Consider the following 13,886-nt stretch of genomic DNA (forward strand, 5'->3'; position numbering starts at 1 on the left):
CCCGGAAGTGGCCGTGAAGGCTGCCGTGGGTCACAGCCTTTCCCACTGCAGCCTTTACGATTCTCCGCATTTACGGAAAATCGCGCCCGGTGTATCTAAAGGGTATCTCGGAGGGGTTGTCAGTAGTAAAGGCAGATGCAATGGGGATTGTGACCGTTGATCTGTGACAGAGATATGGATGGGAGCAATTTTCAGAGATCATTATCTGCCAACCATGGACTGTTGACGGTGAGGGATCTCCATCCCCCCAACCCCCCAAACACTGTGTGCTGCAGGCACACAATTCCTGTCTGATTTTATTTACAGACCAGTCTGTAAATGCACCCCTCTATCAGCTATGGAGATCTTTTCAATTTGCAAATTAAGGTCATGCACACATTTTGCCTGCCTTCTTGTACCACGCAGTGTGCGGCTCTTGTAGGCGTTCGCTGAAAGGGGCCATTTACTTTTTAAACACTATGTATTGAAGCCAGGTGGCGCAGGATAGTGTGTCCAGTTCTCCTTCCTCCCCACCCCGCAGCCCCTCCCCATTGGTATCAGTTCATCCTGCTGTCATTGGGATACCTTGCCCCCCCCCCCCCCATCCCCTCCCCCTTACCCTCCACCTGGCCACTTCCCTACACAGTGAGGAGTGGCTACTTGGCATCCGAAATTTGCTCAGCCGCTGAAAATGGTTTGGGCCCACTCCTGAGGATGACCGCGCTGTCGGAGGATTGAACCGTCTTCCGGATGGAGGGGGGAGGGGTTATATCCAAGTTTCTACCGATCTCAAAGCACCATTAGAAGAAGCATTTGGAATTCAGTTTAACAGATGGCGCCTGCGCTGCGATGGGAGTGTCAGGCGGGATATTGTGGCCAAGGCTCCAGAGCGGGGTTTGGATTCATGACTTTGTGACTCAGCGGTGCGGCGGAGACTGTTACCCACTGAGCCACGGCTGGCACCTTTCTTAAAGGTGAATCTCTCTGCCAATCCAACCAATCTTCTGCGGTGACCTACTGACTTGTGATCTTTTTATTCTCACCAAAGACGTTAACACCTCATGAAATAAAACGTTGGTGTTAAGCACTGAGAGGACTACCACGTCTTTGACCATCACACCTGAGCACCAGGTACTTGGCAGAAGGTCTGTCGGGTCTTTCAATTTTCTACTGACAGAAGACGAAAGCAGTTTGAAGTAGAGTTTGCATGTGTCATTCAACATAATCTAACTAAATGTGTCTGTATGTTTTCTTTCAAAACAATCTAGTGGCGACTGGAAATACAGCATGGTGTTCGGGTATAAAACACAATCAGTACGTGCATGGATCTCACTGCCAGCCCCCGGGGTCACCATTTCTGGGTGGGAGAGATTTCCTCACAGGAACTCCCGCCACTCCCCCACCCACTCTCCTGCCACTGGCTGCCTCACATGCCCATCCTCAGGATGTCCATCTACCCAGTGCCAATGGGAAAGTGGGCAGACTGTTCATTCCCGGAATGGGGAATATCCCGCGCTGTCAGTCCAATGTTTCTCCCCGCCCCCAATGTTTTTATTCACGAATGAATGTGTTCAAAGGAAATGGGTGAAGCAAACAGACCATTTTGATGGGCTTTTCTCTGGGGTTTTGCGCCTGCTGCAGGGTGTCCCACCGATCCAGTAGAGTCCAGGCCAGCCCTGGACAGTTGGCAACCTAACCATCCCCTGACGATATGACTCCACATATCGCAAGGCACAATGAGGGGAAATGTCCAGGCTCCCAGCCCTCATCTGAAACTCCATCGGCAGGTCCTCTGGCGACAGAGGGACTGAGGGAGGGGCGTCTCCCAGAGCTTTGTCCCTGTTGGAGGAGAATCCTCCCCCCTCCATAACACTGAACTCTCACATGCAGGTATCTGCAGTTCCCAATGCTTCTGGACTGAAGAAACTGCGACTGCACCCCTTAGAGCAGAGGTTTTAATAGGTGTGCAAAATTCAGAGGAGTAAATAGGCAGTGGGATCAGTAACCAGAGGGTGAGATCTCATTCACAACAGCACTGGAGGTGAAATGAGGAGATTTTTCTTTTTGTGCAGTGGGTTGTTGTGATCTCGGAATCTTTTGAAAGGGCGGTGGAAGCAGACTCAATCACAACTTTTAAAAGGGACTTGAATAAATAATTGAAAAGGAAAAAACAAACGGCAGGTTAATCAAGAGCATGGGTAGCTCCATCAAAGAACAGCACAGACATGATGGGCCAAATGGTCTCCTTCTTTGTTAGGAGAGTCTATGTTTCCACAATAACAATGGTAAGTATGTAGAATAGATTTCAGGCATGAGTAGTTGGCCTTCAATGGGCTTCACGCAGGAATCAAACCGCAAAATCCACAGCTATTCGGAATGAACCAGGGAAAGCTGTGGATAGGTGGGATAGAGGGGTCGAAGGGTTTTTCCTTCCTGAGACTGTGTTACTATTTTAAAAGCCACTTTTATTTGGAAAGGATGGAATTCATTCATCTGCAAAACTGTTAACTATGAAAAATGATTGTCTATTTTACAAGAAATTGCAAAACAAATCAATAAAATACATTGGTATGAATTTTAGTCTTTGTCGGTCTCTTTTTGTTTAAAATGTTTTCTCCCCACACCCTTCAATGAACTGAATGAAGAGTTTGAACCGTTCCCGATGAGCACCAGACATGAAGCAGAGATGTCATGTTGACCTTGTATTGAAGCTCGGTGGGGATGCATTGGGAGCACTGTAATACTTCTGGCCTCCACATTACAAAAAGCTTAGAGGTCCTGGAGGATGTGCAAAAAAAATAGATTCACAAGGATTCCACCAGAACTGAGAGGTCATGGCAATCTGTTGAAAATATAAGGTTATGGGGTGACCTGTTGGAGGCTATGAACATCACCAAAGGGTTTGACAGGGTAGATGTGGAGAAGATGTTTCCAAAACTAGACGCAACAAAAGAAAGAGTCACTAATAAATTCAATAGGGAAGTCTCTTTAGAATGTGGAACTCACTACCCCAGGAGTAGTTGAGGTGGTTACCGTGGATACATCGATGAGGAAGCTGGATAAGTACGTGACGGAGAAAGGAATTGGAGGAAAGAGTGAGATGGAAGTTAAAGGTAAAGTTGCCATAGTCCCAGATGACCATAAGCTGTTTTCTCCCTTGAGGGGGAGAGCTGACTGGTGGTGGGTTAACCTGACGGTCACCACACCTCAGGCGACAGGCAAGGTTGAGAAGGCAGGGCCTTCATGAATAACCTCATAACCTCTTGATATCAAGAAGCATTCTGACACACAAAGTGTCACGGAAATGTGGAGGTGTGAACCAACTGAAATTTCCAAAACTGCAATCAATAGATCTCCTAGCTTTGACAAAGAGGCATCCAGACTCGAACATCAGCTCTGTTCTCTGCCCACAGATGCTGACAGACCTGCTGAGATTGTCCAATATTTTGTTTTTGCTTCAGATTTCAGCATCTGCAATAATTTGCTTTTATCAATAGATCATTGTTGGATAAAGGTCGGATGGAAGAAACAAGGAGTTGAGATACATATCAGCTATTAGAATAAATAATGGCCTGAGGTAGGAGGTACCGTGGCGCAGAGGATAACATCCCTATCTCTGGGCTAGAAGCTCTGGGTTCAAGCTCCATTTCAGGACTTGATGGCCATGGGGGGGGGGGGGGGGGGGGGGGAGGGGAGGGGATTGCATTCATAGCGTGGCCAAACGGGCTGCAAACCTTTCCAATATGCGTGATGGCAGGGGGTGAGAGATTCCCGGCCAGACATGCTGCAGGAGACAATAGCAAACCACTGCTGTACTTTGCCAAGCATCACCTTGGATCCATCCAATGGAAGCTATTAGGGCATGGTACTGAAGGAGAAGGAGGAAAGTCACAAATGATTTATTTTTCCACTTTATATCTGTTCATGGGATTTGGGTGGTGCTGGCTAGGCCAGCGTTCATTGCCTTTCCCTAATTTCCCTGGAGGGGGTGCTGGTGAGCCACCTTCTCGATCTGTTACAGTCTATATGGTGTAGGGACACCCACAGCCCTGTTAGGAAAATTACTCCAGGTTTTGGACCCAGTGACAACAAAGGAACGGTGATGTATTTTCAAGTCAGGGTGGTGAGTGGCTTGGAGGGGAATTTGCAGGTTATGGTGTTTCCATGTGTTTTGTCGCCTTTGTCCTTCCAAGTGGTAGAGTTTGGGTGTTTGGAAGGTACTGTTGAAGGAGCATTGGTGAGCTGTTGCAGTGCATCATGTAGATGGCACACGCGGCTGCTACCGTGCGTCGGTGATGTAGGGAGTGAACGTTTGTGAAAGGGGTGCCAATCGAGCGAGATGCTTTGTCCTGGATGGTGGCAAGCTTTTTGAGTGAGCTGCACACATCCAGGCAAGTGGAGAGTATTCCATTACACTCCTGACTTGCGCCTTGTAGGTGGCGGACAGGATTTGGGGAGTCAGGAGGTGAGTTACTCACCGTAAAAGTCCCAATCTGTGACCTGCCCTGATAACCACAGTATTTAGATGATTAGTCCAGTTCAGTTTCTGGCCAATGGTATTGTTGTTAGTGGGGGATTCAGAAATGGTAATGCCATTGAATATCAAGGGGTGACGATCAGATCCCTCTTGTTGGAGATGGTCATTGCCAGGCACTTATATGACACAAATGTTGTTTGCCACTTGTCAGCCCAAAGTTGAATGTTGTCCAGGTCTTGCGGCTTATGGACACTGACTGCTTCTGTATGAGGAATTGCGAATGGTGTTGCACATTGTGAAATCATCAGTGAACATCCCCATTTCTGACCTCATGATGGAGGGAAGGTTATTATTGAAGCTGCTGAAGATGGTTGGGCCTAGGACACTATCCTGGGGAATTTCTGCAGTGATGTCCCGGGACTGAGATCATTAATTTCCAACCACCACAATCATCTCCCTTTGTGCCAGGTATGACTGGAACCAGTGGAGAGTTTTCCACCGATTCCCATTAATTTCAATTTTGCTAGGGCAATTAATGCCACATATGGTAAATGCAGCCTTAATGTCAAGTGCAGTCACTCTCACCTCACCACTTGAGTTCAGCTCATTTGTCTATGTTGAATTAAGGCTGTAATGAGGTCAGATGTTGACTGGCCCTGGTAGAACATAAACTGAGCATCGGTGAACAGGTTACTGAGTAAGTGCCGCTTGACAGCACAGTTGATGATCCCTTCCATCACTTTGCTGATGATTGGAAGTAGACTGATAGGGCATTAATTGGCCAGGTTGGATTTGTCTTGCTTTTCTCCATGTTCAATTTATCAGCCAAATTCCCTCAGGATCTCCATAATCCTACTTGAAGAACATAACAACTAGGAGCAGGAGTAGGCCATCCAGCCCTCGAGCATGCTCCGCCACTCAAGATAATGACTAATCTTTGTGGACTCAGATCCACTTCTCCGCTCGCTCACTATAAGCCTTAATTCCTTTACTGTTCAAAAATCTATCTATCTTTGCCTTAAAAACATTCAACGAGGTAGCCTCAACTGCTTCACTGAGCAGGGAATTCCACAGATTCACAACCCTTTGGGTGAAAAAGTTGCTCCTGGAGTCAGTCCTTAATCTGCTCACCCCTTATTTTTTGGCTATGCCCTCTAGTTCTAATTTCACCCACCAGTGGAACCAACCTCCCTGCTTCTATCCTATCTATTCCCTTCATAAATTTATGTTTCTATAAGATGCCCCCTCATTCTTCTAAATTCCAATGAATACAGTCACAGTCTACTTAGTCTCTCCTCATAAGCCAATCCGCTCAACTCTGGAATCAACCTAGTGAATCTCCTCTGCACCCCCTCCAGTGCCAGTACATCTTTTTCAAGTGAGGCCAAAACTGTACACAGCATCCAAGGTGTGGCCTCACCAGCACCCTATACAGCCGCAACATAACCTCCCTGTTTTTAAACTGCATCCTTCTAGCAATGAAGGACAACATTTCATTTGCCTTCTTAATTACCTGCTGCATCTGCAAGCCAGCTTTTTGCGATTCATGCACAAGGACACCCAGGTCCCTCTGCACAACAGCATGCTGCAATTCTTTTACCATTTAAATAATAGTCCATTTGCTGTTATTCCAATCAAAATGGATGACCTCACATTTATCAACATTGCACCCCATCTGCCAGTCCCTTGCCCACTCATTTAAACTATCTCTATCCCTCTGCAGACTTGGCTCTATCACTCATCTTATCATCTGAGAACTTTGAAACATTGCAATTGGCTTCCAACTCCAGATCATCGATGTAAATTGTGAATAATTGCGGACCCAACACTGATCCCTGAGGCACACCACTAGCCACTGATCGCCAACCAAAAAAACACCCATTTACCTCCACTCATTGCTTCCTGTTACTTAACCAATTCTCTATCCCTGCTAATACATAACCCTTAACGCTGTACACCTTTAGCTTATGCAGCCATCTGTTTATAACCAATTTTCCATTTTCTTGACCAGGTGCCGGTGTTGTAAGTGTACTGGAGAATCTCGGCTAGGTGGAACACAAGTCTTCAGCACTTCAGCCTTTCTTGATTTTATGTGGAGTTAAAAGTCTGAGATTAAGCCAGTCTGTTCACAACTCTTAGATAAATGTTGATCTCATATTCATGCCATCTGTAGGATCATTTATTCCCGTCTTTTTTTTTTAAAATAATTTTTATTGGAATTTTTTACAGAAAATATAACAAAAAGTATAGCAAAAAGCAGTAATATGCAACTAACAGCCCCATAACACCCACAATTCCCCCCATACCGTAACATCACATGTATCACATTCCCCCACCCCCCCCCCCCAAACAAGAGAACTTAACCATAAATTAAAATTAGATAAATCAAATTTAAATAAAATAAGCTAACATAATCAACGTTTCCCCCCCCCCCCCCCCGGGTTGCTGCTGCTACTGTCCCAGTACCCTATCGTTGAGCCAGAAAGTCGAGGAAAGGTTGCCACCGTTTAAAGAACCCTTGCACCGATCCTCTCAGGGCGAATTTAACCTTCTCAAGCTTAATGAAGCCCACCATGTCATTTATCCAGGTCTCCACGCTTGGGGGCCTCGCGTCCTTCCACTGTAGCAAAATCCTTCGCCGGGCTACTAGGGACGCAAAGGCCAGCACACCGGCCTCTTTCGCCTCCTGCACTCCCGGTTCTACCCCAACCCCAAAGATCGCGAGTCCCCATCCTGGCTTGACCCTGGATCCCACCACCCTTGACACCGTCCTCGCCACCCCCTTCCAGAACTCCTCCAATGCCGGGCATGCCCAGAACATATGGGCATGGTTCGCTGGACTCCCCGAGCACCTGGCACACCTATCTTCACCCCGAAAGAACCTACTCATCCTCGTCCCAGTCATGTGGGCCCTATGCAGCACCTTGAATTGGATGAGGATGAGGAGCCGCGCACACGAGGAGGAAGAATTTACCCTCTCCAGGGCATCAGCCCATGTCCCGTCTTCGATCTGTTCCCCCAGTTCCCCCTCCCACTTCGTTTTCAGCTCCTCTACTGACGCCTCTTCCTTCTCCTGCATAAGCTTGTAGATATCGGATATCTTCCCCTCCCCGACCCAGACCCCCGAGAGCACCCTGTCACTCACCCCCTTCGCGGGGAGCGCAGGGAATCCCTCCACCTGCCGTCTAGCAAATGCCTTTACCTGCAGATATCTAAACATGTTTCCCGGCGGGAGCCCAAATTTCTCTTCCAACTCCCCCAGGCTCGCAAACCTCCCATCGATAAACAGGTCCTTCAGCTGTCTAATGCCCGCTCTATACCATCCCCGAAATCCCCCATCCATGTTCCCCGGGACGAACCTATGGTTCCCCCTTTATTCCCGTCTTGGTAAATTGCCTGCCTTTTCCCTGTCTCAGTTCATCTGCTGCTGCCTATTCTAGACTTGATGTGGATTCACCTGAAGAAGGAGCCGTGCTCCGAAAGCTCGTGTTTGAAACAAACCTGTTGGACTTTAACCTGGTGTTGTAAGACTTCTTACTGTATTCTAGACTTGACTATTCCAGTGTACTCCAGGCTGATTTCCCATATTCCCAATAAACCTGAGCCAGCCAAACTCTGCTGCCATGACTTAACTTGCAGCAACTCCCGTTCACCTGCCACTCCTGTGCTTGCTGTAGGTCAGAGTGGACATATGGGTTGTTGGAATCCCAACCCATCAAACTCAGAAATCTGAGTGATAGAACCATCGAGAAGATGCAGCTCATAAGGGGGTCATTCAGCTCATCTCGTGTATGCCAACCCAAAGACACCCAGGAGCCCTTCCTAATCCCAACTTCCTGCACCTGGCCCATAACCCAACAGCATTTAAGGTGCAAACTAATGTACTTTTTACAAGAGTTTAGGGTCTCTGCCTCTGCCACCAACTTAGGCAGCGAATTCCAGATCCCCATCACCTTCTGTGTAAAAAGCATTTCCTCGTCCCCTCTAATTCTTATGCCACTTCGTTTGAATCTATGACCCCCTGGTTTTTGAACTCTCCACAAGGAAAACAGATTTCTACTGTCCACTCTATCTCTACCCCTCACAATTTTCTATACCTCAATCATGTCACCCCCTCGGCCTTCTATATCCGAAGGAAAACACCCCCAACCTCCCGAATCTCTCCTTGTGGATACAATCCTCCAGCCCTGGCAACGTTCTAGTAAACCTCCTCTGCACTCTCTCCAGAGCAATTTCATCCTCCCATAATGTGGTGACCAGAACTGCCCACAGTACTCCAGTTATGGCTTCACCAGTGGCTTATACAATTCCATCATTACATCCACATGTTTCTATTCTATACCTCTGCCAATAAAGGATAACTTTCCATATGCCTTCTTTATAACCTTACCTACCTGTACTGCTACCTTTCAGGACCTGTGCATTTGCACACCAAGATCTCTCACTTCATCTATCTTTCTGTATATTCCTGTTTATTGTCTTTTCCCTTTTACTGTTTGACCTCCCTAAATGCATTACCTCACACTTATCAGAGTTGGACCCCATCTGCCACTTGCCTGCCCACTCCACATATCCATCTATATCATTTTGGAGCTTACAACTATCCTCTACACTATCCACCACACGGCCAATTTTTGAGTTAGCTGCAAATTTCCCAATTGTGTCCCTCACGTTCAAGTCTAAATCATTAATATATAAAACCAACAGCAGGAGTCCCAGCACTGAACCCTGTGGAACACCACCTGAAACACATTTCCATTCGCACGGCAGCCTTCGACCATTACCCTTTAGTCCAAAGATGTGCAGGTTGGGTGGATTGGCCATGATAAATTGCCCTTAGTGTCCAAAATTCTATGATTAATCTAGGATAAAAGTTCGGCACAACATCGTGGGCCAAAGGGCCTGTTCTATGCTGTATTTCTCTCTCTTCTCTTCTTTGTTTCCTGTTGTTAAGCCAACTTTGAATCCAATTTGTCATATTACCTTGTATCCCATGGGCTTTTACTTTGTTGACCAGTCTGCCATGTGGAACCTTGTCCAATATCTTATTAAAAGCCATGTGGACAACATCCACTGCTCTACCCTTATCGATCCTCCTCGTCATTTCCTCAAAGAATTCAATCAAACTTATAAGGCATGACCTTCCCTTAACAAAGTCACGCTGGCTATCCCTGACTAGTTGATGCCTTTCTAAGTGACAGTTTATCCAATCTCTCAGGATTGATTCTAACAATTTTCCCACCACTGAAGTAAGACTAACTGGCCTATAATTGTTTGGCCTTTCCTTTTATACACATTTTAAAAGACGGAACCACATTTTCATTCCTTCAGTCCTCCCACACCTCCCGTGTCTAGTGAAGATTGGGAAATGATCCTCAGAGCATCTGCTATTTCCTCCCTGACCTTCAACATCGTAGGAAACGATCCATCCAGGCCTGGTGACTTATCCACTTTCAAGAATTCCAACTCCTCTAAACTTCCTCTCTTGTTATGATGATTTACCCCAATATTTCACACTGCTCCTCTTGGATTACTATATCCACATCGCCCCTTTCCTTTGTGAACATGCCGAGACAGAAAATTTATTTAAAACTCTTCCTATATCCTCTGCACCTTCACACAAATTGTCTTCTTCATTTCTGATTGGTCCCACTCTTTCCTTAAGTATCCTTTTGCTCTTTATTTTTTTAAAGTATTTTTATTCACATTTTTAACATTTTAACAAAGCACATATTACAAAGTAAAACCTGTACAAAACCCCATCCTTTTGCTTTTATATACTGGTAAACATTTTGGGGGTTTTCCTTAATCTTGCTTGCTAATATTTATTTCATGGCCTCACTTTGATCTCATTTCCTTTTTTTAAACTTGTTCGCTGTACTTCCTCTAAGCTATCTGCAGTGTTGAGTTTTATTGTGAGCAATGAGCTACAATCGACACCAAAAGAGCAAATAATTGTTAAGACAGTGGGAGCTGTGGTTGGCACTGCTGCCTCATGGCGCCGAGGACCCAGGTTTGAATCCCAGCGCCGGGTCGCTGTCCGCATGGAGTTTGCACATTCTCCCCATGTCTGCGTGGGTCTCACCCCCACAACCCGAAGATGAGCAATGAGCAGATTAGGTGGATTGGCCACGCTAAATTGCCCCTTAATTGGAAAGAAAATACTTGGGCACTCTAGTAAATAAAAAAAAGACAGTGGGAGCAGTCTTTATTCTTAACAGTGAGATACATCATGCATTTGGTAGGTGGACTCAAGTGAACCAACATCATTCACCATCATACATTTAATCTTTTTCAAAAATAAAACATTTTCTCATGGGGTCATTCCTTGCACAGGCATAACTTTCTGATAAATTATTTAGTTAAAAGGCATAAAAAATATTGTTTGTGCATCTATAAATATGACGATAAAGCCTAGCATGGAATGTATCTGTTATCTATACAAGCCATGTGACTGGATTCTCGCTTCTAGATTCCCCAAACCACAGGCAACCGACAGCAGGTGGCAACCGGCCTGGATCAAATTGGTTTATTCACCAACAACAGGGCTTTCGAAACCACCTACAAATACCTAACAAGCTCATCCCACAGCTCAGAGAGAGATAGATAGATAACATGATCCATCCTGCAATGATATGTATAGTGCCAGTGTAGTAAAGGGTTAACATCTGAAACTACGTGTAAATCAAACACTAGATGGTGTTACTAATTCATTGTATGTAAGTCAGCATCTTTAGGAATTCTGGGAGAACGTGATGAGACGCTGATGAGGGCAGAGTGAGAATTGATTGTACAGATATAGCACGAGCTCAATTGATAGTGTAGTTTAATAGTTAGATAGAATATTGATTACTGTACTACAGATTCAGTATTACTAGTTTAATAACTGTTACTCAGTAAAGTGTGCGAACCTAATTAAGTTTAGTGGTGTAAAATAAATTTGTTTTGATTCAAACTTCTTATTTTTACATTCTTTGTCAATGCTACATATCTGGCTATCTTAGAGGAAAAGACAAGGAATATAACACATCCCGCCCAGCCTTTCAGAGACGTCCCTGGACCAATCGCCATGCCATTCGACTGCCCTTTTAATCCCTTGAAACCGCACCAGATAACATTAACAACAAAAAAAGGGGGATGCTGGGAAACCTCAACAGGTTTGGCAGCATCTGCAGTGAGTGAAAACAGAGTTAACGTTACAAGTCAGTCTGAGGGATAATGTGTTGGATATTATTCTGTAGCTGGGAGAGACTGCAGCAAAGATGTAGCAAACTTAAAAGCGAGCAACAGATGGCCCAGTGTAGGAGGAAGGGGGGGGGGGGGGGTGTTTTTGCATTGAGACAAAAATGTATGGATTATTGAAAAAAAGAGTGGAGGGAGAAAGGTCACTCTCTAATGATGTTAAACTCCATGTTCAGTCCCGAGGGCTGAAACCTGCCTAATCGGAAGAGGAGGCGTTGTTCCTCCAGTTTGTGTTGGGCTTCACTGGAGCATTGCAACAGGCCAAGGACAGACATGTGGGGGTGGCAGCAAGATGCTGAGTTAAAATGACAAACAGCAGAAAGGTTGGGGTCATGTTGACAGACTGAGTGGAGGTGTTCTGCAAAGTGGTAAACTCAGTCTGTCTTTAGACTCGCTGATGTAGAGGAGATCTCATTGGGAGCAGCAAATACAATAAACCAAATTGAAGGAGGTACGTGAAACACTGTTCAACCTGAAAGGAGTGTTTGGGCCTTGAATGGTGAGGAGGGAGGAGGTAGAGAAACAGGTACTGCACCTTCTGTCATTGCAAGGGAAGGTGCCGAGGGAAGGGGATCAGGAGTTGGGTGTGATGGAGGAGTGGACCAGCGTTTCACGGAGGGAACAGTCCCTGTGGAACGCTGACAGGGGAGGTGAGGGGAAAATGTGTGTCGTGGTGGAATCATGCTGGAGTTGGTGGAAATGTTGGAGGATGATCCTTTGAATGCGGAGGCTTGTGGAGACGAGGGGAACCCTATCACTTCTCTAATTCACAGCCCAATTTCATTAACTGGACTAGTAATCCATAGAATCAGAGTAATGGTCTGGGGTCCTGAGTTTGTATCCCACCACTGCTGATGGTAAAACTTCAATTCAATAAAAATCTGGAATTAAAAGTCCAAAGTTGACCATGAAACCATTGTTGATTGTCATAAAAACCCATCTGGTTCACTAATGTCTTTTAGGGAAGGAAATCTGTCATCCTTACCTGGTCTGGCTTACATGTGACTCCAGACCCACATAGTGATGTTGTTGCCTCGTTACTTCCCTCCCACTGAAATGGCTGAGCAAAGCCACTCAGCTCAGGGGCAATTAGGGATGGGCACCAAATGCTGACCCAGCCAGTGACGCCCACATCCCAAGAGCAATTTTTTAAAAATTAACACCGACATAGAATTTACAGTGCAGGAGGCCATTCGGCCCATCGAGTCTGCACCAGCCCTTGGAAAGAGCACCCTATCTAAGCCCACACCTCCAACCTATGCCCGTAACCCAGTAACCCCACCCAGCCTTTTTGGACACTAAGGGCAATTTAGCATGGCCAATCCACCTAAACTGCACATCTTTGGACTGTGGGAGGAAACCGGAGCACCCGGAGGAAATCCACGCACACACGGGGAAGATGTGCAGACTCCACACAGCCAGTGACCCAAGCCAGGAATCGAACCTGGGACCCTGGAGCTGTGAAGCAACAGTCCTATCCACTGTGCTACCGTGCCCCCAAACATCCACAGATGTTTGGGATGTCTTGAGGTTGTAAAATGCTCTATATAAAGGCGTCTTTCTTCAATTTCAACTGAGGTACCTCATCCCAAGGACCATTCTAGTAAAATCTCTGCATCATCCCTGAGTCCCTGACATTGGCTGAATTGTATGTGCCCCTGGCAAGCATACCTCCTGCGGGGGTGGGGGGTATGTAAACTGGGGTGGCTGCCCATCCGACCACCTTTCTGCCCACCTATCGAGCTCAACCCCATGGATTGGCACAGTGGTCAGCACTGATGCTTCACAGTGCCAGGGATGCGGGCCGATTCCGATCTTGGGTGACTGTCTGTGTGGAGTTTGCACTTTCTTATGTTTTATTTTTTTTTTTAAATTTAGATCACCCAATTATTTTTTCCAATTGAGGGGCAATTTAGCATGGCCAATCCACCTACTCTGCACATTTTTGGGTTGTGGGGGCGAAATCCACGCAGACACGGGGAGAATGTGCAAACTCCACACGGACAGTGACCCAGAGCCGGGATCGAACCTGGGACCTCAGCGCCGTGAGGCGGTTGTGCTAACCACTAGGCCACTGTGCTGCCCTGAGTTTGCACTTTCTCCCCGTGTTTGAGTGGGTTTCCTCCCACAGTCCAAAGAAGTGCAGGTTAGGTGGATTGACAATGCTAAATTGCCCTTAGTGTCCAAA

This window comes from Scyliorhinus canicula, chromosome 6 (assembly GCF_902713615.1).
Source record: "Scyliorhinus canicula chromosome 6, sScyCan1.1, whole genome shotgun sequence".
Lineage (NCBI taxonomy): Eukaryota > Metazoa > Chordata > Chondrichthyes > Carcharhiniformes > Scyliorhinidae > Scyliorhinus > Scyliorhinus canicula.